This window comes from Sturnira hondurensis, unplaced genomic scaffold (assembly GCF_014824575.4).
Source record: "Sturnira hondurensis isolate 20B ecotype Veracruz unplaced genomic scaffold, ASM1482457v3 Scaffold0021490, whole genome shotgun sequence".
NCBI classification, from domain to species: Eukaryota; Metazoa; Chordata; class Mammalia; order Chiroptera; family Phyllostomidae; genus Sturnira; species Sturnira hondurensis.
Genome location: NW_028094121.1, coordinates 131,276 through 157,794, shown reverse-complemented (window position 1 = coordinate 157,794; position 26,519 = coordinate 131,276). Strand labels below are relative to the sequence as shown.

At 48.4% G+C, this 26,519-nt stretch overlaps 1 long non-coding RNA gene across 2 annotated transcripts in view; it reads left to right on the top strand.

Moving 5' to 3' along the window:
- Positions 1-7,564: 7,564 nt before the first annotated feature.
- LOC118977658 (uncharacterized) overlaps positions 7,565-26,519 on the top strand; it is a 51,382-nt gene continuing 32,427 nt past the window's right edge. For both annotated transcript variants that reach the window (XR_005064578.1, XR_005064577.1), the window contains exon 1: positions 7,565-7,808. This is a non-coding gene — a long non-coding RNA (uncharacterized LOC118977658). The remainder of the gene's footprint in view (positions 7,809-26,519) is intronic.

Below are 26,519 nucleotides of genomic sequence, written 5' to 3'. Positions count from 1 at the left end.
CAGGGTTGTGAGGGCTCAGTGAGTAGGGAGGGATGCTTATAGGAATGCCGCAGCAGAGGGTGGAGAGACAGAGGTCCATTATCAGGATTCCCGGTTTTGCTCCTGCCCTTGTAACTTTGGATTGATGACTTAGTGATCTGTGCCTCAGTTTCGACATCTGCAAAATGGAGACACTAATGTGTATCTCATAGGGTTTAAGAATTAATGGAGATAGCTCTGGATGGTGTGGCACAGTGGATTGAGTGCCAGTCTGAGAACCAAAAGGTCACCAGTTTGATTCCCAGTCGGGGCACATGCCTGGGTGGTGGACCAGGTCCCCAGTCGGGGGCGTGTGAGAGGCAACCAGTTGCTTCTCTCACACATCGATGCTCCCCTCCCTCTCGTTCTCCCTCCCTCCCGCTCTCTCTCTGAAAATAAATAAAGTTTTTGGAAAAAAAGAATGAATGGAGATAATACATGTACAGTGTCTGGCATGTGGTAACAGAAGAACATTATCTTTGGGGGTGGGGGTGGTTGCTGCCTTAGAATTCTAAAACCTTATTATACTCTTAGATTCTTGGAGTCAGATAAGTATACGGTCATAGAACCCTAGGATCTTAAACCTTATACATAGAACCTAAATAAAACATAGAGCTTGAATATTAATTAGGGGCCTCCCTGACCCTTCAGGTGGTGGTAAAATTTCTTCTAGTGCCTCCGGGCGGGGCTGTCACATTCAGTGGCTCAGGCTGTGTCCTGTGTGCCTCTAGGGAGAGCCATTCACAGGAGCTCTGCTGTGAGTGCAGCCCCACTAGGTGCTGCAGGACACCTCAGTGCCTGCACCACCACAGAGGAGTGGCCTGCTTTGTCCCAGAGATGCCTGCTAAATGCCAGGGGATCCGGATCACCCTCTTCACCGCCGCCTCCAGCCAAGCATGCTGGCTTTGTCCTGAACCACATTGACTTGAATGTAATGAAACTCAAACCCTGGTCTGGATTCCTTATACAAAATAAAAAATAAAACCACTCCTCCCAGGCATTCCTGAGACTAAATAGTGCAGAGGTTTTGTAATGTTCCAGAGAAAGATCACATCTTGTGGAGCACAGCCTGCTGGCATCTAGATGGATAACGGGGCATGTGCTCCCCCTGCCCGACATGATGAGTCTCTCCCCACCCTTGTCCCCTCCCACTCCCAGCTGGCCCTCCAGGCGCCCAGGCTCTCTGTCAGAACTCACTCAAAGCCCTCCTCTAAGCATTTTCCCTACAAAGAAAGCCCTTTCTCTCCCCAGGAGGAAGGGGCCATATGATTATGTAGTAATTTTTGTATACATCAGCATAATTAGTACCACTTATAAAACCTGAGACTCCCCTGGCTAGTGTGACTCAATGGATTGAGTGCTGGCCAGTGAACCCAAAGGGTCACCGGTTTGATTCCCAGTCAGGACACATGCCTGGGTTGCAGGCCAGGTCCCTAGTGGGGGGTGTGTAAGAGGTAACCACACATTGAAATGTCTCTCTCTTTCTCCCTCCCTTCCCCTCTTTCTAAAACTGAATAAATCAAATCTTAAAAAAATATATACCCTGAGACTTACAGAACATTAAAATAAAAAATCTTAAAAACAAGACTCTTGGAATAATTTAGCTTAAGGAGAAATGATTTCTCTTCCACAGACGTCTCTTCCACAACACGCTGGCCGCTGCTGCTCACCCTGCTGATACGGGCGGCCTCTCCTTCAACGCTCTCACCAGGTGAAGCGTTCGTTCCACTGGGGGCTCCCGTCAGTTGCCCATACAAATGCTTCAGATAAGGAGGCTCTTAACTTTCTTTCGCACCTGTCATAATGCAGGTGGAGTGGGATTTTAGAGCAATGACAGTCGAGACCCAAGAGCTGGGACCTGAGTGGTTCAATGTACGGTAATCGTGGGAGCTCAGATACGATTGGGGCCGGGGTGCAACCAGAGGGCGAGGATAGTGGTGATGGCTACCATGAATTAGTCACGAATCACAATTCCTTAATCATGAGTAAGTTGTATTTCATTTTCATTTAGTTCCAAATAATCTAAGAGATTTCTTCTTTGGCCCATGTGTTATTCAGAAGTGTGTCATCTAATCTCCCGGTATTACAGAGAGAGGGAAAGAGAGGAAGAGCAACATGGATGTGCAAGAGAAACATTGATTAGTTGCCTCTTGCACATCTCCAGTGAGGGACTTGGACTACAACCCAGCCGTGTTCCCCGACCAGGAGTGAACTGGTGACCTTTTGGTTTGCAGGACAGTGTCCAAGCCACTGAACCACACCAGTCAGAGCAACGATCTGTCTTTGAATTGGTACATTTAGACCATCGATATTAAAGTGATTATTGATATAGTTGGATAAATATCTACCATACTTATTGCGTTTTTAATTCATTGCCCTTTCTTTGTTTCTGTTCTCATCTTCCACTTTTTCTGCTTTTTGTGGTTTTACCTGAGCATTTTTTAAAAGATTTTATTTATTTATCTTTAGAGGGGAAGGGAAGGAGAGAGGGAGAGAAACATCAATGTATGGTTGCCTCTCATGTGTCCCCCACTGGGAATTGGCCTGCAACCCAGGCATGTGCCCTGACCGGGAATCGAACCGTGATCCTTTGGTTTGCAGGCCCGCACTCAATCCACTGAGCTATGCCAGCCAGGCCTTACCTGAGCATTTGATATGATTCCATTTTCTCTCCTTTCTTAGCTTATCGATTATACTCTTTTCACAACTTTTTTTTAGTGCTTGCCCTAGAGTTTGCAATAGGCATTTACAATTCATCCAAGTCCACTTTCAACTAACACTATTCTGCTTCAGAGTAGTGCAGGACCTTATACTAATATTTCTGGTTCTTCCTTCGCATCCTCTTTATTATTGCTGTCATTCATTTCACTTATACATAAGTCATAATCATCAAATACATTGTGGCTGTTGTTTTGAACAAAACCTACCTACTCAGATCAAGTAAAAGAACTTAGAATTTTTATTTTCCCTTCACTTATTCCTTCTCCAATACTCTTCCCTTTCAGATGCGGCTCTGAGTTTCTGATCTATATCATCTTGCTCCTCTCTGAAATTCTTTTGACATTTCTTGCAAGACAGGTCTACTGGCAACACATTCTTTCAATTCTTGTTTATCTGAGATAGTCTTCAGTTCTCCTCCACTTTGAAGGACATTTTGCAGGGTACAGAATTCCAGTCTGTGAGGTTTTCCTCTCAGCATTTCAAGTATTTCACTCATTCTCTTCTTGCTTACATGGTTTCTGAAGAAAGGTCAGCTGTAATTCTTATCTTTGCTCCCCTGTAGATAAGGTGTTTGTTCTCTGGTTTCTTTCAAGACTTTTTTTTATCTTTGATTATTTGTAGTTAATACAGTATGCTTAGGTGTAGCTTTTTTTTTCTTTTTCTCCTGCTTGATGTTCTCTGGTCTAAGGTGCGGTGTCTGACATTAATGTGGCTGAAATTCTCAGTGGTTACTCCCTCAAATATTGCTCCTGTCCCTTTTACTTCTTCTCTCGGGCACTCACAGTCTGTAGGTTATACCTTTCGTAGTTGTTTCACAGTTCTAGGCCGTTTTGTGCCCCCCCCCCCTTCTATTGGTTTCTTTTCTCTTTGCTTTTCAGTTTTGGAAGTTCCTACTGAGATACCCTCAAGCTCAGAGATTCTTTCCTCAGCCACGTCCAATTTACGTATGAGCCCAGCAAAGGCATTTTTATTTTCGTAGACATTTTTATCTCTGGCATTTCTTTTTGATCTTAGAAATGTCATTTCTGCTCACATCACTCATCTGTTCTTACATGTTGTCCACTTTTTCCTTTAGAGCCTTTAGCATTTTAATCATAGGCATTTTAAATTCCCAGTCTGAACATCCCAACACCGCTGCCTGATTCTGTGCTTGCTCAAACTGTATTTGCGCTTCGCTATGCCCTGCAATTTGTTGTTGTTGCTGTTGTTGAAAGCTGGGCATGATGCACTGGGTAGAAGGAACTTCATAAACGGACCTTTGTGATGTGCTGGTGGAGGCGTGGGGGACAGGAAGTGCCCCATAGCCCTCTGATTCTGTCTCAGTGTTTCAGTGAACCTGCGTCCCAGGACCATGAACTTCACAGGGGTTTCTTGGCCCCTGCCCCACCCCACTTAGGTGGGACAGAATGACTGCACAGAGCTAGCATTGGGTATTTCCCTAAGGGGCTAGGAGGAACAGGTATGCAGAAGTACCGGTGGGGTAAGTTTTACTTGGAGGGCTTTGGAATTTGGCCATTTATGGTAAAGAAGCACCAACGCCAGGTCTTCCCAGACAACAAGCGAGCTCTGGGCTTATGAAAGGGTGCTGGGGTTCAAGTTCTGGCTTTGTCCTGGTCCTTTGGTTCTGGGGGGAGGGGCAAAGACTGGTGCTGCTGGAGGTCAAAGTGTTGTCCTCTGCTCATGCACTGGCTGCACAGCTTGCAGTGTTGGTTTGCTGTCTCTGAAAAGCAGCCCAGTATCTCGTTAAACAGGACAAGACCACTCTGAGCTGGGTCTGAATTTACGTTGCTAACATGTATAAACACCCGTGTGAAGCGAGCACTTATTAGATACCTCGTTTGATCCTCATGCCAGTCCTGTGAAGTAACGTCATCACTCCACTTTGTAGAAGTGATGCTGTGGCTCAGCAAGAGTAAGTGACCCCTCAAGGTAGCAGTTAGAAAGGAGGACTTGAACTTAGGTCTGTTTAATTACAAAGCCTGTGCATGTCTCATCCATCATGCCATCACCCACAACTGGGCAGACTCTGGAGAAGGCTTTAGGCCCAGAGGCAGACACAAGTCAGAACTAGAAACAGGAGCCCAGGCCAAAACGAAAGATGGGACCCAGAGTGTAAGAAAGTTCTCAGGGCTCATTCCTGGCAGGCAAGACAGCAGGTCTCTGAAGGTAGGTGCCACCTCCTGATTCTGCCCCTTCTAGCTGTGTGGCCTCAGGAGAGTCACTTTACCTGCCTTCTCCAGCCCCGACCTCAGATTCTTATTAAGTGGCCCAGAATCTGGAGAATGGCAACTGATCAAAAATGGAAGTTTTTGCTCTTGTTGTTAGGTAATGTTGCCAGCGGGAAGGGCACAGGTGCTAATTCCTGTTTGACCCTGGGCAGGTGAGGTCAGTCACTGGAGAAGAGGTCAGAGCTATCAGAGACTCCAGCTAGGACGGCTGGGGGAGGTGAAGGCATTGGCATCTCAGAGGGGAATCATTTTGTTGACAAAGTTATAACGAGATACCCCAGCTCTGTCTTCCCATGGGATACACTTGTTACCTCCTCGTCCTGGCCACTGCCCTGGCTGGCTGGCATGCAGCGTTTGAGAGGCGGAGGGCACAGTAGAATCAGTCCTTCCCCGGGGCCTAGCGTGCCGCCTGGTGTAAGGGAGGGAAGGCTCCCAGCCAGGGCGGAGCCAACCCTGACGCTTCCTGACCAATCCCAGCGCCAACTCTGATGACAGGCACTTCTGCTTCTGGTGAAGAGGGAGTAGCAAAAACTAGATTTACTTCCCATCTGAAACAACTAAAAACAAAAATGTGGCACTCAAGACATTGCACCGTGCAAAGAGTGACCACTGAGAGAGAGAAAGGGAGAAAAATAGGCCAGTCCCTGTGATTGACGGAACTCACCGCTCGGAGGAAGTTCTCAGGTACGGCACAGGAACAGGGACATTCAGTAGAGCCTGGCTGTCTCCCTGAGCTAAGGGAACAGCTAAAAGTCCTGGGGAGGCCCAAGAGGCTAGAGTTCGCGGGAGAGAGAGCTCTGAAGACCCGAAGAGGGCCCCTCTCCACTATTCAGGTGCGTGTAAATCAACCAGATATTGTATTAGTCACCTTGAGTGTGGAAGAAGAACCACTCAGAAAGACAAGAGGGATGCGTGCTCAGCACTCACACAAGGCTGGGAAAGGGAGCTTATTCCAGAAAGCCCGAGAGCCAGGGTGACGAGGCTCAGAACTCCAGGGGCAGCAGTAAGCACACTAAGGAGGGTCTTGGCTGAGGGCTGGGGAAAAGTCATCCTGTGCTAAATGTAGCTTTGGCCCCGCCTGACAAAAAGATCAAACTGCTTCTAAGTAATTTAATCACGTCCAGCACAAAACTCAAGGTTATTTATGGAAATATAAAAGTCTACAGAACTCAAAAAGGTAAAATTCACAGTGTCTGGCCTAATCAACTATTACTAGACACTGAAAGAAGCAGGAAGCACCACTTATAATGAGGGCTAGACACCCACTGAGCAGACGGCAGAGTCGATGGGCGCAACCCCAAAATGGATGCATTTCATCTGTTCAGCGAGAGATCGCTCTGTAGAGACATGATATTGCTAAGACAAAAAAGGCAAAAAAGTGGTGCTTTTCATTGTAAACTTTAATAAGATCCAAATAGAAACTTCTAGAGATGGAGACTGCAATGTCTGAGATAGAAATTACAGTGGACGGAAATAATGGTAGATTAGATATTGCAGAAAAGAAGATTAGTGAACTGGAAAACATAGTTATAGAAACTATGCAAAAAGAAACAAGAGAAAACAAAACAAAACAAAAAACCAGTTGTTTAGTAAACTGTGGTACAGCTTCAAGAGCCAAATAGCTGTTTGCACAATAAAGCAAAAACTAAAAACAAAAACAAACAAAAAACAATAAAAGGCAAATAGGATTGGAAAGAAAGAAGTGAAATCACATTTATAGACATGATTGCCTGTCTAGAAAATCCTATGGTATCTACAAAAAAAGATAGCAGAACTCATAAGTGAGTTTAGGGAGATGAATATACAAAACTCAATTATGTTTCTATACACTAGCAACAAACATTCTGACATAATTCTAAAACATTTCAGTGTCAGCAGAAATATGAAATATTTAGGGATAAATCTGACAAAATATATTTTAAGATCTATACACTGAAAATGATAAAATATTGCTAAGGTCAGTTGGCACAGTCCATAAAAAAATAGATCAATTTGACTTTATCAGAATTAAAATTTACTACTCGTAGAAAGACGTTGTGAAAAAATGGGAAGACAGCTACAGACTGGGAGAAAAAAAGATGACCTATTTAACAAGGGACCTGTTTGCAAAATTTACCAAAAAATCCTACAAGTCAGCACTAAAGCGAACAAACAGCCAAGTTAGAACATGAACAAAGATTTGAGCAGACGCTTCGCCAAAGAGAATGAATGGATGCTAATAGATGTGAAAAAAGCCTCCACATCATAGTTACTAGGGAAATGCAAATTCAAGCCACAAGCCGTTACTGCCATGGCTTCATCAGGACGCACAAAATAACGATGCCTTGACCACACCAGGCATTTAGGACGATGGTGAGCAGCTGGAACTCTCAGAGGCTGCTGGTGGGAGGTTCAAATGTATCACCACTTCGGGAAAACAGTTTGGCAGTTTGGTAAAAAGTGAAATGTGACCCTTGTTGTGACCCAGGCATTCCTCTCTTAATTATTTACCCAAGAGAAATGAAAGCATTACAAAAACTTGTGCATGAATATTCATAGCAACTCTATTTGTAATAGCCAAGCATTGGAAACAGTCCAGGTCCTAGGGCCAAGGAAAAAGTACAGGGGCTTGGCCTGAGGATGGCTTAGATGGAGGTTGAAACCAGAGCCATGTGGAGTGTGGAGCTGGGGCATCAGAGGCTCCCAGGTACAAATTAGACTATGAGAACGGTCAGTCTGGGCAGAGGGTTCCCTGCACTTCAGTGTCTCCATCTGCAAAAGGCCCGAAGTGCAGTGGGTAAGACCTGAGATCTGGAGCCCTGCCTGGCTACTCCCAGCTCTGCCACTTTCAGTGTGACTGAGGTAGGTGAATTTGCCCCTCTGGGCCTCAGTTTCCTCATCTGTCAGACAGACCTGGTAAGGACAGTACCCACGCACCAGCCGTTGGGAGGAGTCAGGGGCCCAGCAGCATATGCGGAGGTTTCTTGCAGGCTTGTCACCCAGTCCATCGTTGCTGCCACCACCATCTTCACCCACCTCAGAGGGTTCTTGGGAGGCCTCCACAGGCCGCTGGTCGGACTGGCAGGCACAGGCGTTACTGGGTAATGACTGTGCAGAGTGGCAGGTCCTCTGACAGAGGCAGTGGGAAGAGCAGGGAGATTCACAAGAAAGAGACAAGAGTTCTGCCTGGCTGAGTGGAGGGAGAGTGTGGAGGGCTTCCTGAGGGAGGTGGCTTTTTCTGGGCCTGGAAGGATGTGTGGAAGTTCTCTTGGTAGGGGAAGGAGAAGCTAGAGAGAGGAACTGGAGTGAAAGAGCTGGAGTGTGTCTGGGGACCGTGGAGCAGTTTCATGAGGCTGCATGTTTGGGGTGAAGGGCGAGGTGTGAGGCTGCCCTGGGGCACTGGTTCCAGATGGCAGAGGGGTCAGAGTGCTTTGCCTGGGGGTTAAACCAGCTCCAGTAGGTGGGTAGTTTCTATGCCTGTCTACATGGCAGAATCACCCAAGGGACTTTAAAAACCACAGATTTTGTGGCCCCACCAAGCAATATTCTCAGGTGGGACCCAGGAAATCTATGTTTAAAGCTTCCCAAGAAACTGTGATGCCCACCTAGGTATGGGAACCCCTGCCATGGGGAGAGGGTGTCTCTAAGCAGGGATGGGCCCCATTGAAATACCAGCCCGGATCTCCAAGATCTGAGCAGGAGCTTGAGAAAGCGGGTAGACATGTGAGAGTCCTCTGATTCTGACCCCCAGTCCCCCCACGCCTTTCCAGGGGAGTCCCACACTCAAAATGCTACATTTACTGCCCAGAAGTTTCTTGTAAAGATCTATATTTACATTACAACTTTCCAATTGAAGATGTAAGTGAAAGCTCATAGCAACTATATTTGTTCCAACCCAACATTGGAAACAACCCACGTATTCATGGGTGAGTGGACATATTCATACAATGGAGTACGACTCAGCAATGAAAAAGAAGCTATCGATACATGCAGAATGCCAAAAAAAAGATGAATGGAAGAAGTAGAACCCCCCCAAACAGTACATAATGTGTATGATTCCATTTCCATGACATTCTAGGAAATGCAAACTAATCTACAGCGCCCGAAAGCAGAGTAATGGTTACTGGGACAGGTGGTGATGGAGAGATAATAAGGAGGGGCTGGTTACCAAAGGGAGTAAGCCACTTTTGGGGGTGAGAGATATGTTTCCTATCTTGCAGTGGTGCTGGTTTATGGTGTGTGCACACACACGTCAAAGCTTTTCTAATGGTGTATTTTTATCATGTGCTCTTTATTGTATGTCAGTCATACCCCGATTAAGCTGTTGGAGAAATCTGACAGCGGCTCTGCCTCGTCACAGCCAGCCCGGTCTTTTCACATGACTCCTCCCCTGTGTCCTCTTCCTCATGGCCAGGGCATGGTGGGTGGTCCCCACGCACCAGGTATCATCTGCTACATACCACATGGAATTCTTCATTTCATCCTCGCAATAGCTGAGAGGCGGTGTGGTTATTATAAACTCTGTTTTACATATGAGGAAACTGAAGTTCGGAGATCTTACGTCACTTCACCAAGGAAATGTCACCTGAGTCCCAGCCCCAATGTTTATCCCCAACCTACGGCAGACTGGTCTGATTTGTTCTTATGATTACACAAACGTTGTGTTATTTGTGGCAAACAAATTTCAAATTGCTTTTAATTAATCCCTGTACAACCAAATACCACATCTAATGATTTTGTATTTTCCATGTTTTTTAATCCTTATGAAGACAGTATGTTTACTACCATAATATAATAATGTAGCTAAAAATTTGTTTTTCTCCCCCACAACATTACATCTTTATATGTAATCTTACTGTCTGATTCATAGAGAAAACTATGAAGAAAGCTTTTAGATAGACGATTTTTGTATGTTCAACCTTCTCAAAAGTGGCGCGGGGGCAGGGCACACAGTGTTATGTTTTTTCCTTTTTATCCTGATCTAAGAAAACAAAACAAAACAAAACCACAACTCAACTTCTTCATTGTTTATTGTAAGCTGGCACCTTCCTGGAACTCTCCACTGGACCTTGAAACTCCTGTGGCAGTTCTCACTTCTTACCACCAAGCACCCATTCTCCTGTGTCTCTCGGAAGTAGCTCACTCTCTAACACTAACAGTAGGTTCTGAAGGGGGGGTGGGGAGAGAGAGAGAGAGAGAGGGAGGAAGGAAGGAAGAAAGAAAAGGTTCTGGTAGGTTTTAAGACAATCGGTATATACCCATGGCCATTGTCTAGGCTTGTCTCTGAATCAAATCAGAGCCAGTGAAAAGCAAAGAGACTTTTTCTGGCATTCCTGAGAAAGAGAGGCGGCTGTCTTTTCCGTGGCTACTCCAGGGAGACTCCTTTTTACATAACAATATAGGGGTTAATAGGGAGGCTTTGAGCAGGATGGCAGTGGGTGGTGGGAAGCCTTCCGCTGACACTGTACCGATGGGAGCAGAGAGAGGGCAAGACCCCACCCCCATTCTTGGGGATATCATTTGAGCCACCTGAAGCCAATGAACAGATTCCTTTTGTTTAAACCAGTTTTCATTTAGCCCTGACCGGTGCGGCTGAGTGGGTTGGACTTGGTCCTGCAAAGTGAGAGGTGGCTGGTTCAATCCTCGGTCAGGGCACATGCCTGGGTTTTGGGTTTGATCTCCGGTCGGAGTTGTGGGTTTGGGTTTGGTCCTCAGGTCAGGACTCCTGCCAGAAGCAACCAATCCATGTTCTTCCCTCACACTGATGTTTCTCTCCCTTTCTTGCTCCCTCCCTCCCCCTCTCTCTAAAAAGAAATAAAATCTTAAAAAGAAACCTGTTTTCATCTATGTATTTATTTGAGCAGTATATACTGACCCCTTGCTCTGTGCTACACACAGTTCTAGGAACCATATGAGTTGGGTTTTCCATTTAATCTTTGCTTAATCCTTAGTCAAGAACCTGACTTCTGGCGGTTTTTTTTCTGTGAAGAGTTTTTAGTGGCAAGAAACAGTACAGAGGGCCATTACAAGAACAGTAAGATGCACTTGTACGTGCGGAGCACGAAGGGAAACGCCAGGACTATTGCAAAGACCCTACCTACCGCAGTGGGCCCAGGAGGTCTGCATGGAAAACACCACTACAGATGAGGAATGAAGTCCATCTCTAATCCGCAGAACTTCACGTCAGGTTCTAATGTTAAAAATATCAAGTAACGAAGGCATCCTTAAGTGACGTATTCCCCAGACAAACTCTGTGACTTCTTTATAGATCTCTAATGAGCCATCTCTGATGGACAAATACTACTGGGCTGGCCAAAAAGTCTGTACTCTTTTCCCTAAAATAAAATACATTTAAAAAATTTTCATCAATAACTTTCTTGATTTGGATATTTTGAGTACGTCAGCTATCTTCGGCTATTGGCTTCTAGTGGGTAGAGGTCAGGGGTGCTGCTGAACATCTTCCCATGCAGTCCCACAGCAGAGAATTACTTGGGCAAAATACCAATAGTACCAAGAAACTTCGTGAACCACCTTTGACACGTTCAATCAGTCACAGCACCTTCTCCATACACTGCACAAATACTTGTTTTGCATTTCAGTTGTGTTTTTGCCTTTTTTGAAATAATAAAGCATAAAACACTAAAAATGTTGCTTATTTTATTCCTTCTTCAATATTGAAATGGCTGCACAAAAATTCACCAATTTTGATAAGTTTTTAAATGTACACTGATATGACAGCTGTCACAATACAATCTAACAAAAGTGTTTTAAAGTTAAAGACAACTAAGCACTACTAGAGCCATTGCGGGGTGGGGGGAAACCAAATGAACTTTTTGGCCAACCCAATGTATCACCTGTATATTTACTGGACAAAAACCAGTAAACTCTTTCAAGGGTATGGTATTAAACTCCTTTCAAATAAAAAAAACAAACACGCTGATACTTTAAGTGCTAAATGCGTTCTCTCCTGCCTGGCTCAACTTCTCAGGCTGTTGCTTGTCTCTACTTCAGTGTGATGAGGTCCTTCCACCTCTGCTGACCATGAGGCCAGTCTTGGGGGTGGTCTTAGGTCTGAAAAGAAGCCTGTATTTTGGCCTCACTTAGGTACAGTTTACACACAGCAGCATGCACCAGTTTCGGGTGTAAAATGTGATGAGTTTGGCAAATGTGTACAGTCGCGTGACCTCCACCACGCTGAGACACGGAGCATTTCTGTCACTCCCAAAGGATTCTGAGTCCCTTTGAGGCAAATCCTCCTCCCACCCGCTCTCTCCTGCCCCCAGCCCCCAACTACTGATCCGCCACCTGTCACTATGATTTTTATTTTCCCGACCTTTCTGGTAAGTGGAATCACACTCTACGCGTTCGTTCGGTTTGGGCTTCCTCCACCCGGCACGCTGGTCCCGATGCTCCCCCGTGTTTTGTGTGTGACAGCGGTTTGTTTCTTTGGGTGGCTGAGGAAGTGCCATCACACGGCGGTACCACAGAGGGCTAACCCGTTAGTCGGCATGTGGGTCACGTTCAGTCTGGGGCTGTTGTGCGTAAAGTTGCTGTGAACATTCCCTTACAAGTCCCTGGGTGAACACCTCTCCTCGCAGCTACCGCCCGCGTGCGTCCGCAGGAGTGGGACCGTGGAGCCGCCAGGTAGTTCTATGTTTGAAACTGCCGACCTGTTCTGCAATCGCTTTGTGCAGTTTTCCATCCTGACCAGCAGTGGGTGGAAATCCCAGTTGCCCCGCATCCTTGCCAACGTTGACATGGTCAGTTTGAAGAGTTTTAGTCATTCTAGTGGCCGTGTAGTGGCCTTTCATTATGATTTAAGTTTGCGTTTCTTTAAGGACTAATGATATCGAGTATATTTCTGTGTGCTTATTAGTCAGTCAGTCACATATCTTCTTTGGTGAAGTGTCTGTTCAAATTTTCTGCCTTCTTGCTAAAGAAATTGGGTGTCTTCTTACTTGAAGTTGTAAGAGTTCTTTATATATTCTGGATAAAAGTTCTTTATGTGATAAATGTTTTGCAAATGCTTTCATCTAGCTGGGCCTTGCATTTTGTTTTTTTTTTTTTACAGCATGTTTCAAAGAGCAAACTTTGTTCATTTTTATAAAATCTAATTTATCAAAAAAATTTTCTTTTATGCTTTCTAACATTTGTGTCTTTTTAAAAAAAGATTTTACTTATTTATTCTTAGACAGAGAGGAAGGGAGGGAGAAAGAGAGGGAGAGAAACATCAATGTGTGGTTGCCTTTTGTGCACCCCCAACTGGGGACCCAGCCTGCAACCCAAGCATGTGCCCCAACTGGGAATTGAACCAGTGACCTCTTGACTCACAGGCCAGCACTCACTCAACTGAGCCACACCAGCCAGGGCTAACTTTTGTATCTTATATCCCATTCAAGTACTAGCCAGGCCCGACCCTGCTTAGCTTCTGAGATCAGATGAGATTGGGCACATTCAGGGTGGTAGGGCTGTAGACTAGCTTTTATGTCTTACTTAAGAAATCCTTGCTTAGCCCAGGGTTTCTCAATTTCAGTACTGCTGTTGCTTTGGGCCAGATAATTCTTTGCTGTGGGAAGCTGTGCTGTACATTGTAGAATATTTAGCAGCATCCTGCAATGTGCTTTTAATAAACCAATTCTTACCAATTCTAAGTCGGTGGACTTCCCCCTTCAACAGTAGGAACCCTTAGGACCACCAGTAGCAGGAGCTCATGGACTTTTACTCTTATAGCTCACAATTAACACAACTTAACAACCATCTGAGTTTGCTTCACTTTGTTCTGCTGGCGACTTCAATTTCTCTGTTCAGTCACTTGAACAGGCTTGAACGGGCTCCGATCGCTGGACTCCTTCATACGTTGACCTTTGCCTCCATTTTTCTGTTATGTTTCCCCATGTTTCCCTGTTCACGTTCCTAAGTGTGACCATCTGGTCTGGCCCATTTCATCTTTTCCCTCCAGGGAGCCCTGACTGTGTGGTCAGGTCCCCCCCTGATTCCAGTCTGTTCTGTCTACCAGGAACAAGGTCCCATGGTCCAAATGGACCTCCTTGGGCGGTGGGGGCTGGGGACAGAGCAGTCTCCCTTGAAAAGAGTATGACAAGGCAGGCACCTTGTCACCTTGTCATGCATCCCTCCTGTGATGGACACCTCTCACGCACACCTCCAGCCCTAGGCCCTACCTCCTTAACGCTGCTCCTCATCCAGTCTGAGAGAGAAGCCCAAACCTCATTTTTAGGCTTGGCACTGATTATCTTCCTCTTCTCTCCCAAGCCCTCTCACCCCTTTCTCTGCTCATTTACAGTCAGAACTGAAAGGCCTCGAAAAATCATGCACTCCAATCCAGGCATTGGGCAGGTGAGAAAACTGTGGTCTGGGGAGTTCAAGTTCATGTAGAGGCAAAATATAAATATGGGTCTCCTGATTTTCCCAAGTTAGTGTTTTCCCCTACTAAGTAAGTAATACTTGGGTCCAGCAGGCATGGCCACCTCCCACCCCCCTGGGTATCCGATGGAGCCAAGAAACTTGTGCTGCAGTCTAGTGGAGGCAGCAAGGCCAAGGAGCAGGTGGCAACTATGGCCCAGCCTAGGCTGTGGTGGCAGGTGTCCCATCCCACCCGGGGTCAGGCTTTAGGGCTTAGGGGTGAGAGCCTGGGGGGGTCTAAGTCCAGGTTTGGCTAGGAGAGAAGAGGTACAGAGGCAGGAGACGGGCTGAGCTGGAGAAAACTAATCAAGAAACCTAGACGAGTTTCCTGTGGTGGATGTAGCAAATCGCATCAAAGCGGGGAGCTTCACACAACAGAAAATGGTGTTGTCTTGTGGTTTTGGAGGTTGGAATTCCGAAAGCACGATGTTGGCAGGGCTCCGCTCCCTCCCTAGACTCTGGGGAAGGAGCTGTTCCTGGCCTCTTCCCGCTGCTGGTGGCTGCAGGCGTTCCTTGGCTTGTGGCCATGCCACTTCAACCTCTGTCTCCGTCTTCACATCCCCTCTCCCCTGGGTGCTTGTCCTCTCCTCTCTCTGTCTGTCCCTCTGCCTCTCTCCTGTAAGAACACGTGTGGTGGCAGTTAAGGCCAACCTGGACCACTCAGGACATGCTCCTCTTCTCAAGATCCTTAACTTACCAACAATTTTTTCTGGTTGTTTTTTTTTTTTTTTGCCTGTAAAGCAACACTCACAAATTCCAGGGATTTGAAACGGATATCTTCTGGGCCACCCTTTTGGGTTTACCATGGATCTCACCACTCCACACCACTACCCCTCCATTCAATGGCCTCTGAACTGTGGGGGAAGGGGTCTCAAGCCAGAGTTCCTTCCTTATTCCTCCTGGGAATAGAGAGGAAACTGGGGGTTATCAAGAGACAGGACAACGATTGCCCTCCTACTTTTTTAGGCACTATGTTAGTTTGGGCTGCCTTAACAAAATGCCACAGACCAGGGGGCTTCACCAACAGAAGTGTCTTTTCTTACCGTTCTGGAAGCTAGAACTCTGAGATTGAAACCAAGGGTCCTCAGGACTTTGGCTACTTTTAGCTTTAAATCCTGCCCAGCCTTTCCCAGGGATAATCAGCCACCCCCAAGACAGCAGAAGACAGCAGACCAGACCTGACTGATGATTACAAGGCACAGCCCTTAGCAGGCTGAAGATAACATGTGGATCTGAATTATGTTTCAGCAAATGAGCCCTAAGGTGGAATGACCCCCTGGCTACTTTTGTATGAGATCAGTCAGAGGGACACCAGAACAGACCTCTGAACTGTCCTCAAGACCAAAAGAAATGATTTATTATCCTTCCTTTACCTATGACACGACCCAGAACCCCCTAATCTGCAGAGTTTTAGGATTTTTGCCCTGGCTAATCTGTCACTTACATGCCCACCAGGGAGTCTGGGCTTTTGAGCCTTAGATTCCTGTTCTCCTGGACGGCATCATTCATAATAGAATAGCCAGTATTTCTCCACTGAAATTCTCAGGGTTAAGTGTTCGACTCTGCTCATGCCGGGTGGGATGGATGAACGCCTTCTGTTCGATAACAAGATCAGGGTGTCTGTGTAGCCGATTTCCAATGAGAGCTGCTTTCCTGGCTTACAAACAGCTGCGTTCCTGCTGTGTCTCCCTACCGCCTTTCCTCTGTGTGGATGAGGGGTGGGGAGGGAGGAGGCACCCTCCTGAGCTCTCTGGCGTCTTTTCTGACACTAACCCAATCAGATCAGGATCCCACCCTCCTGGCCTCATTTAACTTTAATTACTTTCTTGGTGGTCCTGTCTCCAAATACAGTCACACTAGGGGTTAGGGCTCCAGCATATAAATTTAGGGTGGGAGAGGATCTAAACACTCAGTTCATAACAGATTCTTTTGTTTATGTTCTTATTGAATCATTTCTATATCTTCAGGTAAGGATTAGTATTCCTACATTACAGGTGAGAAAACAAGCTCGTAGAAGAAGTAACTTCCCAAGTAGTAACTCACCGTCAGAGTCAGGATTTAGAGAAAGGTCAGTCTGGCTCCGAAGTCCAAGCTGAGTGCATTGCCCTGAGCTCCACTGGGAACTCCCCAGCTAAGACTCGAGGCTCTCGCCTGCACACGCTGCTCTCACTGCCGCTGCCCTCCACCAGAAGCACACACGCAGAATGCTCAGCCTCCTGAGAGCAGCATCCCATCTTCAGCCCTCAAGAACCCTAGATACATGCCCTGGCCCAGTGGCTCAGCCGGTTAGAGCATTGTCCTAATACTCCAACGTTGCAGGTTCCATCCCCGGTCAGGTCACACACAGGAGACAACTAGTGAATGATGCATGAATAATGGGGTGGAGCAACAATCAGTGTTGATCTCTCTCACAAAAACACAACAAACAAACAAAAAACAACAAGAAAAAAGAACCCAGATACACTCATGGCTGTCATGGCCCAGGTTTCTTGAGTAAGGAAGTGACTGGAGGAGGAAGATAGGGGGTCTTGTGTTGGGCTTCCCTGTGTCTCCTTGGACTTGAGCCATGCACGTGAGGAGGGTGGTCTGGTGAGAATGACCTGGGAGGGTCATTGGAGGAAGACGTTCTCTCCAGGGAGATAGGAGGTACTAGTTGAGGTCCAAGCAGGATGACCCCCATGAGTGATCTCTCTCTGGCAGTCTGTTCCACTCTCTCAGTTTCCTCATCTGTCAACGGTGAGGATTCAGTCCATCTGTAGAATATATTCAAGTCCTGAACTTCTAGGATTTAAATTACTGTCATATCTACAAAAGCCCTCACACTTAGGGGCTAAAAAAATATCGATACTTTTCCTCACATTTCCTAAGTTCTTCCGGCTGAGCTAATAACCAAATTAACGGAGACAGATTAACAGGAGAAAATCAAAGTCAATCCATGCGCACGTGGAATTCACATAGACTTGATAATTCCACGAAAATTCTAAAGACAGTGAGGGAACATTGGGCATATAAGACATTCCTGGACAAAGAACTGGAGGGGAACAGGGCGTTAGATTTCAGAAGGGAGACTGGGCATTTACAAGTAGTTGAAAGAGGGCAGAACACACGTGGCAGGAAAATCCTTGCTACGCGGGTGACACAGCAGGTATCTAGCTAACAGGCACCTGCCCGAAGCCCTCTTGTTCATGATTCTTAGTCCAAATTAGGCTAAGGCAGCATCCTGAGATCGCCTTCCTGGTGCAGGTTTCTCTGTCTGCATCTCTTGGGCAGAAAAGGAGGGTGGGTCAAAGTTTCTAAGTCCTTTATTTCTTAACCAACAGCTTAAAATCAACATCTCCCAGAGCAGCTTCAGCGTGGCAGAGTTTTGGTGCCTTCACCTCTCTGGTTAACAAAACACATTCACTCATCCCTTAGCCATTCAGTGAGCGTTCCCTTCTACTGCCGTGTGCTTGACCACGTGTTGGGTGATGGAGAGGAAGACTGCAAGTGCTGGGTAAAGGCCGACTTAAAGGGGGGCATGGACAAGAGTGTGACAGGGTGAAGAGAGCTCCCTGGGCTTGGAGCAGGTGGGAGGGGTAGTGATCCCACCTTCAGTAAAGCAAATAAGGCATTTTTATCTCCACTTCACACAAGGCAACTTGGGCTGAAAGAGACATGACCACCTAAGGTCACACAACCAGGAAGTGGCCTTCATTCCAGGGCCTGCTCTTTGGCACAGTTTGCCTCCCACTGTAGTGGACACTGGGGTGAAGGGTGGAAGGAACCTGAGCCAGACACTGAAGATGCCAGTGAAGAGTTCTCAGTCTGGTGCAACGTGGACACACCAGTACTCCACTCGGAAGAATGTCCAGTGTGCACAGCCTGGCCTCCTGGTGGATGTCAGCCCTGGGACTAGGGGCTGAATCGAAGGGTTTCCTGGCCTGTGGGGAGCTGGAACCTAATAGGGGGATGAGGATATACCCCAGGGTCGAAGCAGTGAGAGTCCCCAAGAAGTCCCAGCCTGGGCCTGCAGAGTGTTTTCAGCCCTCATGAATTCATGGCCTTGGACATTCATCCATCCATCCACTCATGTGCTTTCATTCAGTCACCACACAGTAGAGAGCCATCTGTGTACCCAGCCCTGTGTCTGCATTTGTGTCTGCACGCGACTGTTGCTCAGGGGCCTGGTCTCACTCCTCCCTAGCTGACCTACAGGAGACTGCACCGGGGCATTTGGCACCTCTGAGCTTCTCTTTGCTGCACTCCATCTCTGGGAGTGGGCGTTCTAAGCCAGGTTGCAAGGGCAGTAGGTTTGAGTGAGCACAAGGACCCCACGCCCTAGATCCACTGATCAGCTCCAACTCGGAAGGGCAGAGCTGGAGGGGCCCAGATCACAGGGCTCGGCACCATTCCCCACTGCACTGATGAGAAAACTACCCCCACCCTCAACAACTTAGCTCCTAGCTCTTTCCTGGCCTGCACACCTATCCTGGGTGGTCCTCTGGCCTCTCATTTCAATGCTTTGATGGGGAGATGGGAGGTCTCTCTGTAATGGGCCAGCTGGTGGGTGTTACAGGAGCCAGGCAACCCCTCCCAGTCCAGAGGACATTCCCTTCCAAAGTGTTTTTGATCTTCAGTGAGCATGGCTCAAATATTCTCCCAATTCTGCCCCAGGATTGTTCTGCATGGGGGACAAAGGGGTGTGTGCTGGGGGTGGAGGAGGTGAAGAGCCTGGATAATACAAAAGGACCATTCTAAGATTCCATTTCCAGCCCTTCTTGACAGTTGGGATCTCTGGAATGGTTCTGGGGGTACGAACTGGCCAGTGCAAGTAGGAGACTGGGGTGGACATGGGTCTGTGGGACTACACACACGTGCGCTCATATGTGTGGGTACCCGTGTTTGTGGGATTGTGAGCCCCATGAGGGCATCCTGTGGTCAGGGTACAATCAGTGGTGCTGCTGGAATGCCCCAGAAGGCTTTGGTCTCTCCCTATCTCCATCAGCACCACCACTCTGCCTTCCTTTGATGTGAACTGAACTATCTTTCCTGAAGAGCCACTTGGAGACCAGTCTGTTCCAGTGGACTCCTCCTAGATAAGGCATCCTAGATAAGACATTCCCCAGCGCAGACGTGAAGTGTATACGGAACATTCTTGCAGATGGAATTTTGCTTAGGGGCCTGAGGCAGTGTCCTCATCGGGGTGGGACTGAGGTCAGGCACGCCTGAGTACGCCAGGCCTCTGCCTTGGCCGCTCCTGCAAAACACAGGTCTGTGCAGTTCACAGCTCACAGCCGTGGGCTCCTCCCTGCACGACCCTGGGCTAGCCCCTTTCTTTGTCTTGCCACAGACATCCGTCTATCCAACCGGGCTCTGGCCGCCCTCTAGGCCTGTGGGGGGCCTTGAGAGGGAAAGCTCCGACAGAGGAGAGGTTCTGGCCCAGGCACGGTGCGCCCTAGAGCCCCGGGCCCTCCCCGCTGCCCCCTTACAGTCTGCAGGAGCCCCATAGTCGACGGGCTGCAGGGCCGAGCGGCGCCTGGCAGGCGACACTGGTCCTTTGTTACCTGCCCCGCAGCGTGCGGACGAGCGCTACGTGCGGCCGGTGCGGGCGGGGCCCAGGGCCCTCGGCTCACCCCCTCTGCTTCCCCCTCCTGCGTGCCCTGCCCTCTTCCTCCGCCCAGCCTGGGACCTCCCGCGGCAACCTTGTGAAACCCACTCCGGCGCCCTGCTCTGCCCCTCTGGAGCCCTTGCCCTCCTACCACCCGTGGGGATGCTTGCCCAGTTACCGAAGCCAGACTGCCCAGTCCTGATTCAGGCCACCTGTCCTTTTCCACCCGCATCACTTGACAAACTTTCACCCCAAGGTCCAGCTCAGAGGCTGCTTCTGGAAAGCTCCCTATGACTCCCAGTGTTAGTCACTCTTCTCTGGGTGACCTCTGTGTCTGATCACTCCCGTCAAGGCTTGTCACCTCTCAAGATCCAGGGCAGGGCCCGGCCCCCTGGGCGGCCAGTCTCATCCTCCAACAGATGTCTTCAGTGGGGGAGTGAATGAGTCAAGTTGGAGACAGGCAGGAAAGAAAACTCAGCTTCCCTGAGCCCAGCGCAGGCCCTGTGTGCCACCTGGGCTGCTCTCTGGGCTGTCAGTCCCTGCCACTCAGCCTACAGGCTTTCTGGGGGCCAGGATACCCTTCATTTGCCTGACCCACTCAGCCAGAACCTCTGGCCTCCCAGCCCTTGCTCAAGCTGTTCCTTCTGACTGATCCACTCTACAGCCAAGTGTAAACCAGACCCTTCCGAGGCCCATCCCTCCTGGAGAAGGGGTCCTTAGAGCTTGGTGGTGAGCTGGGCACCTGACTTGTGTGCTTCACACATACCGGAGCATTCGCCTCTCATTGCGATCCTGCAAGATAGTGAGGTGACAGACTGCAAGTGGTCGACCTTCAAACACACTTTCTCCCACCTGACACTGTGATCTTCCTTTCTCAGGCCTCCTCCAGGGACAACTGTTGCTCCGAACTGCTTCCCATCCCGCCACACCCTCCCCCTTTCAGGCCGGAGCGAGGCAGGGCTGGGATTCTCCACTAGGGCAGGTCAGTCCGGGGCCCCTGCGGCTTTGCACCCGCTGGAGGAATTTTAGGGGAGATGGTGCGGGGTGTGGTGAGAGACCTGCGATGGGGGCCGAAGGAATGTGGGGCTGCAGGACGGAAACCTAGCCAACGGCGGAGTGTGCTGGGAGAGCCGCTTTCCCAAGCTCTGGGAAGCAAGGACTAGTTTGAATGACAATGGTCCCCTGGGGAGCAGAGCGAGGCTTGTGAGGATGGGAATGTGGGAGGAGGAGGGTCACAAGGGCGGGAAGGAAGCTGCCCCTGGGTTCCCATCTACAGCGGCCCTTTCAAGTCCTGCTAAACCCATAACAATGAGAGGAACTGACCTATGGACACTATGGGCAAAGAATGATTAACGTAATTCACCGAGGAAATATAAAAACTTTACGAAAATGTTAGAAATTCCACAGGACAAATGAAAAGGCGATGCCCGCTTTTGTTACCTATAGAATTGGCCAAGATGAAAACAACGAGGCCGCCAGATGTTGGTGAGGAAGCCTCGCCTTTCTCTCAGGGAGGTAAACTGCACGCTGTTTCTGCAGGACCACTTGACAGTGTGCGTGAGCACTTCAGAAAGAGGATACTGTGATGTAGCAATTCGACTTCCAGGCTCTGCCCTCAAGTCAAAGCTTATTTATCCCAGCCTTAGTTACAATGGAGGAAAACTGGGAATTCCCTAAATGTTCGATGACAGGGAATCGGTAAGTATATTACACCACATTCACAGGTGGAAAGCTGTGCAGAAATCAGACGCTAGGTACTTGGCGGCTGTTAACGGTACGAGGAAATACTCCAGAAATGCTGGGCAGTGAAAGGGGGAAGTAAAATAGCAAGGCTCCAATTTCAGACGACGTCTGTATAGATAGGCCCCGTCTCTCCCATTGACAGGATGGCCTGAGTGCTCTGCCCTGTCTCTCACTGAAGCATCACAGCTGCCTTGCAAGGGAGATTCTGGTAACTGGACTGGGGAGAGCGAACCTGCAAGGAAACTCGCCCAGAAGTTAAGCTTGAAATGAGAGGGCAGGAGTTGTTCCCCTGACCCTGCCGCCCCAAGATTGAACTTCCAAAGAGGGTGTGTGCTTTCAGCTTGCTCCTGTATACTTTCTGACATTTTCCAAAATTTCTTCAATAAGAGAATATAATAATAGAAACATTAGCAATTTTAAAATCACAAAAGTCATTTGTTCAAACATATCTTCAACATCTCTTTTTGGGGGGTGGGGGGCAGTTTTTTCCTTTGTATTCACTTACTGGGGCTGCTCTAACACAGTGCCAGAAACTGGCTGGCTTTAAAAAAAGCCCAGAAGTTTATTTTCTCACAGTTCTGGAAGCTAAAAGTCTGAAGTCAAATTCCTGGCAGGATCTTCCCTTCTGCGTGTGTGAGGGGAGAGTCTGCTCCAGCTCTTTCTCTCACCTTCTGTAGCCTCTGCGGTTCCTTGTCCGGTTTCTCCCTATGGGTCTTCACATCATCTTCAAGCCCTAACACTGAGCCCTCGGAGACGAGTGTGGCAGGGAGGTGGGGGTGGGGAAGCCCTCCCAGGGGTGAGAGTCTGTGCTCTGCAACATGGTGGGTCTCCCTGGGTTAGCCTCACTGCATGACCTCGGCCAGGTATTTCGACTCTTTGGGCTTCACTTTCCTCCTTCGCAAACTGGGGCTGGCATTCTTTACCTCCTAGGGTTGTGAATGAGGGGAGGGGTGAAAAGGGGCTTTCATGGGCCTAGTCTTTTTCCCTGCTCAGCCCAGTGAGGGGCAGATGGGGGTTGGGCGGCTGGGAGAACACTGGTCGGGGATAGTCGTTAGTGGCTTGATTCAATTCTAGTCCTGTCCATCACTAGCTGCACAGTCCTTGTGAGCCTCAGTTTCCTTGTTTGTGAGCTGCTGTGTTTACTCTCCCTGGGACTTGGGCGCCTCAGAGTGGGAGAGGAGGGAGACTGGTAGAGACAATATTGGGGAAGCCGGCGCAGGCGGGGATGCTGTGGAAGACCAGGGCAACTGGAAGTGTCAACTTGTGTCCAATTTAGGTGTCATCTCCTTTAGGAAGTTCTTGAACTCTACAGCCTGGATGAGACCCCACCTCCACTCCACCCCAGACTCCTGCAGCCTCCTCTGCTACCCCCTGTCATGGTATTTTAACTCCTTCTCTAAGACCAAATAAAGCCCCTTGAAACAAGAGACCAACACATCTGTGTGGATGAAAAATAGTAAAACTCAGTGCTGGCAGTGTTGCAGGGATGCACACACACGTACTTATAGTCATGTGAATCAAGACAACCTTTCTAAGAACTATTTGGCAATGCCTATTAAAGCCACATGCTTAAGTATAAGCTTTAGCTAAGTAAAGTAGTTTGGACAATATAGTTCAAGTACATAATGGAAAGGGGGGAAAAGTTACTAGTATAAAGATGCTTGAGCTGCCCAGGCTGGTGTGGCTCAGTGGATTGAGTGTCGGCTTGCAGGCCAACAGGTTGCTGGTTTGATTCCTGGTCAGGGCACATGCCTGGGTTGAGGGCCAGGTCCTAGTCCCTGGTTGGGGGCGTGTGAGAGGCAGTCCATCGATCAGTGTTTCTCTCTCACATGGATGTTTCTCTCCCTCTCATCCTTCCTCCCCGACTCTAAAAATCAATCAATAAAAAAATTTTTAAGATGTTTTGAGCCAATTATCATGTCAGGGAAAAGAGTGGAAATAGTAGAACAACGAGTTAGGGAACGACAACTGTGGCAGTGGTACACACTGTGGCAATTCAGCACAGCCCAGCAAACGCTAATGGAGTGCAGAGCTTGTGCCAGCTCCTAAATTCGACCCTAGAGCCTGGGGATCTCTGCCCGTCTGGTGGGTAGACAGGCAGGGGAACAATCACTACCAGCTGAGAGAAGTATGAAAGGAGAAGGGAGGGAAGTGCATGTGGAGAGGGTAACTCCACGGGAAGGAAGGTCTCGTCGGAGACTTTTTGTAGGAGAAAAAAGGTTTTACGCAGACAATGGTGGGAAGGAGAAGGACTTTCCAGGTAGTAGGGACAGCCTAGACAAATTGTAGGCAAGGCCTGGGTGGGTAGGGGATGAGTTCAGGGTTACTGAGGCTGAAGACTGGCAGGGGCCTGAAAGCCCGTTTGAGCTCTACCTCCCAGAGGTAGGCAGCCAGCAGAAATCTTTGAATTGGTGAGCAAGAACATTGTCTTTGTGATTTAGGAACATCATGGCGTAGCAGTTCGGAGGATGGGCTGGAGAAGCCAAGAGGCAGGGAGACGCAGTCGCGGCCTCTCTCAAGGTTCAGGTAAGACAGGGTAATGAGGCCTTGGGACGGAGAGGAGGAGCAGGCTCCTGAGGAATTTAGGAGGTGGGAGACATAGTCCTTGGTGACTGACAGGATGACTGGGACAGGCAGAGGCAGGTTTGTGGCTGATGGTGCCAATCACCCGGTAGGCAACGTAGGAGGAGGAACCAGGTAAGGGGGAAATAAGGTGAATCAATTGGTTTTCGATCTGTAAAGGGTTGGAGGAAGAAGAGGCCCTCTGGGAAGGATCCAAGAAAGATCCAAGAGGTTGAGCACCAGGTTCCTCTCCCAGAAGCCCAGGCAGGAGAGTGCATAAAGGGGGATGTGAGCACCAGCAACCCCAAGGCTTTTGGGGTCTCAGTTCCTTTCTCCACCCAAGGGCTTCATAATTCCACCTGCCCTCCAGCAGCATTGGGAGCTTTGCATGAGAAACTGGAGAAAATGGTTCTTAAACTGCCAGAGATTATCTCTGGCTCAGCCCTTAAGTCTCAGGCTTTTCCTGAGGTTGGTTGGTTCTGTTTTCTCCTGTCTTTGGTGGCTCGTTGGCTCACACTTTCCTTCTCCAATCTTTTCCCTGTCTGTTCTGACTTGTTTTATGACTGCTATCAGTCTGTGGCGGGCCAGTCCAGCTCCTGTGCATTGAGTCACCCATTCAGCCCTGATTTATTGAGGGTGACTGTTCGGGCTGTTCCTCGCTCCCCTGCATCTCTCCTCTCTTTCTTGTATCTTCAAGCTCTTCCTTCTTCCCTATCATTTCCCCCTCCCCAACTCTAAAAGGCTCAAATAAATGTCTACCATGGTTTAAACAGGAACAAATTGTCCCCTTTAACCCTTCTAGCTCCCTCTCCATCTGCCTGCCTCCTTAACCAAGTCTCTCAAATAATCATCTACATTTCTCATCTCCCCTTTGTTTCTTACTTGTTTGCAAACTGGCTTTCACACCCACCTGTCCAATGAAGCTCTTTGTAATGACCGTTGCGGGAAGCTGAATGCGGACCCCCACAAGGCTGTGTCTAAGTCTCAACCCTTGGAATCCGTGAACGTGAACTTATTTAGAAAAGGGGTCTTTGCGATATAATTAAGTTAAGGATCTCAAGATTAGGTCATCCTGGATTTAGGGTGGGGCCCAGTACAATGACAAGGTGTCTTTATGAGAGAAAGTCAGAAGGAGATTTGAGTCTGAGACAGAGCAGGAGACAAGGTGAGTGCAAAGGCAGAGACCGCAGTCATACAGCTACAGACCGAGAAAGACCAAGGACCGGCCGTCCCCAGAAGCTAGAAGAGTGGCGTGAGGCGACTCTCCCTCAGAGGCTCGAAGAAGCCAACCCAGTAGACACCTTATTTTAAGACTTCTGGCCTGAACTATGAAACAGTAGATTTCTGTTGTTTCAAGCCATCCAGTTTGTGGTGATATGTTACGGCAGCCCAAGAAACTAATTCAGTAATAAGGACAGCAGCTGGCATATACGAGTGCATAGCCTGTGCCTGGCACGGTTCTAAGTGCCTCATTTCATTTATTCCCTCATGAACCCCATGAAGTAGCCACATAGAAACAAAGGCAATGCCACCATAATCAAGTTATTGAGGGTTTGCGATCCCTCTGACGTAGAAATCAAACCTCCACCTGAGTAATATGTCTTGCTGTTCTTCTCTTTTCTAGATGAGAAGTTTGAAGACCAAAAGCTTACGTAATTTGCTCAAGGTTACGCAGTGAGTGTGTGGAGGAGCCAGAGTCCCCACCCTGGTAATTCCATGGGTGCCCTTCAACACTTCGCACTTCTTCTGAGGCCACGGGTGGGGAGAGAGCTGAGGAAGCGGATGAGTGAACTGACCCAGAGCTGGGTTTTGTACCATTAGACGGATGGAAGGAGCGACAGGACAGGTGAATTGGGGGGAAAGACCTATGGGATCGGTCTGGCCTGGCGGGACTGAGGGACAGGGAGGAGGGGATTGGAGATGTGGATAACCTCACAGAGCTCACGTCCTTGGAGGAAGAGCATGAGAGGCAAGTGTCTGTGGCGAGGGGGAGGGGGAACAGAGGTTGCCACCCCCAAATAAGCCTCTTTGGATATGGATTATTTGAAGCAGGTCATGTTAAGAAATAGAGGACTCAAGAAAACCTTTGACGATCCCCCTAACAGCCTAACATTTTTAGAAAGGACCTGCAGCGGAAGGACACTATCACCGTAGATAACTCTAGCTTAGCATGAAGTGACGGTGGCAGATGGGAGGGAACCTAGCAAGGCCCCTTTGATCAGGGTCCTCCGGTGTCCCATTGTGCAAGATGGCCCAGCAAA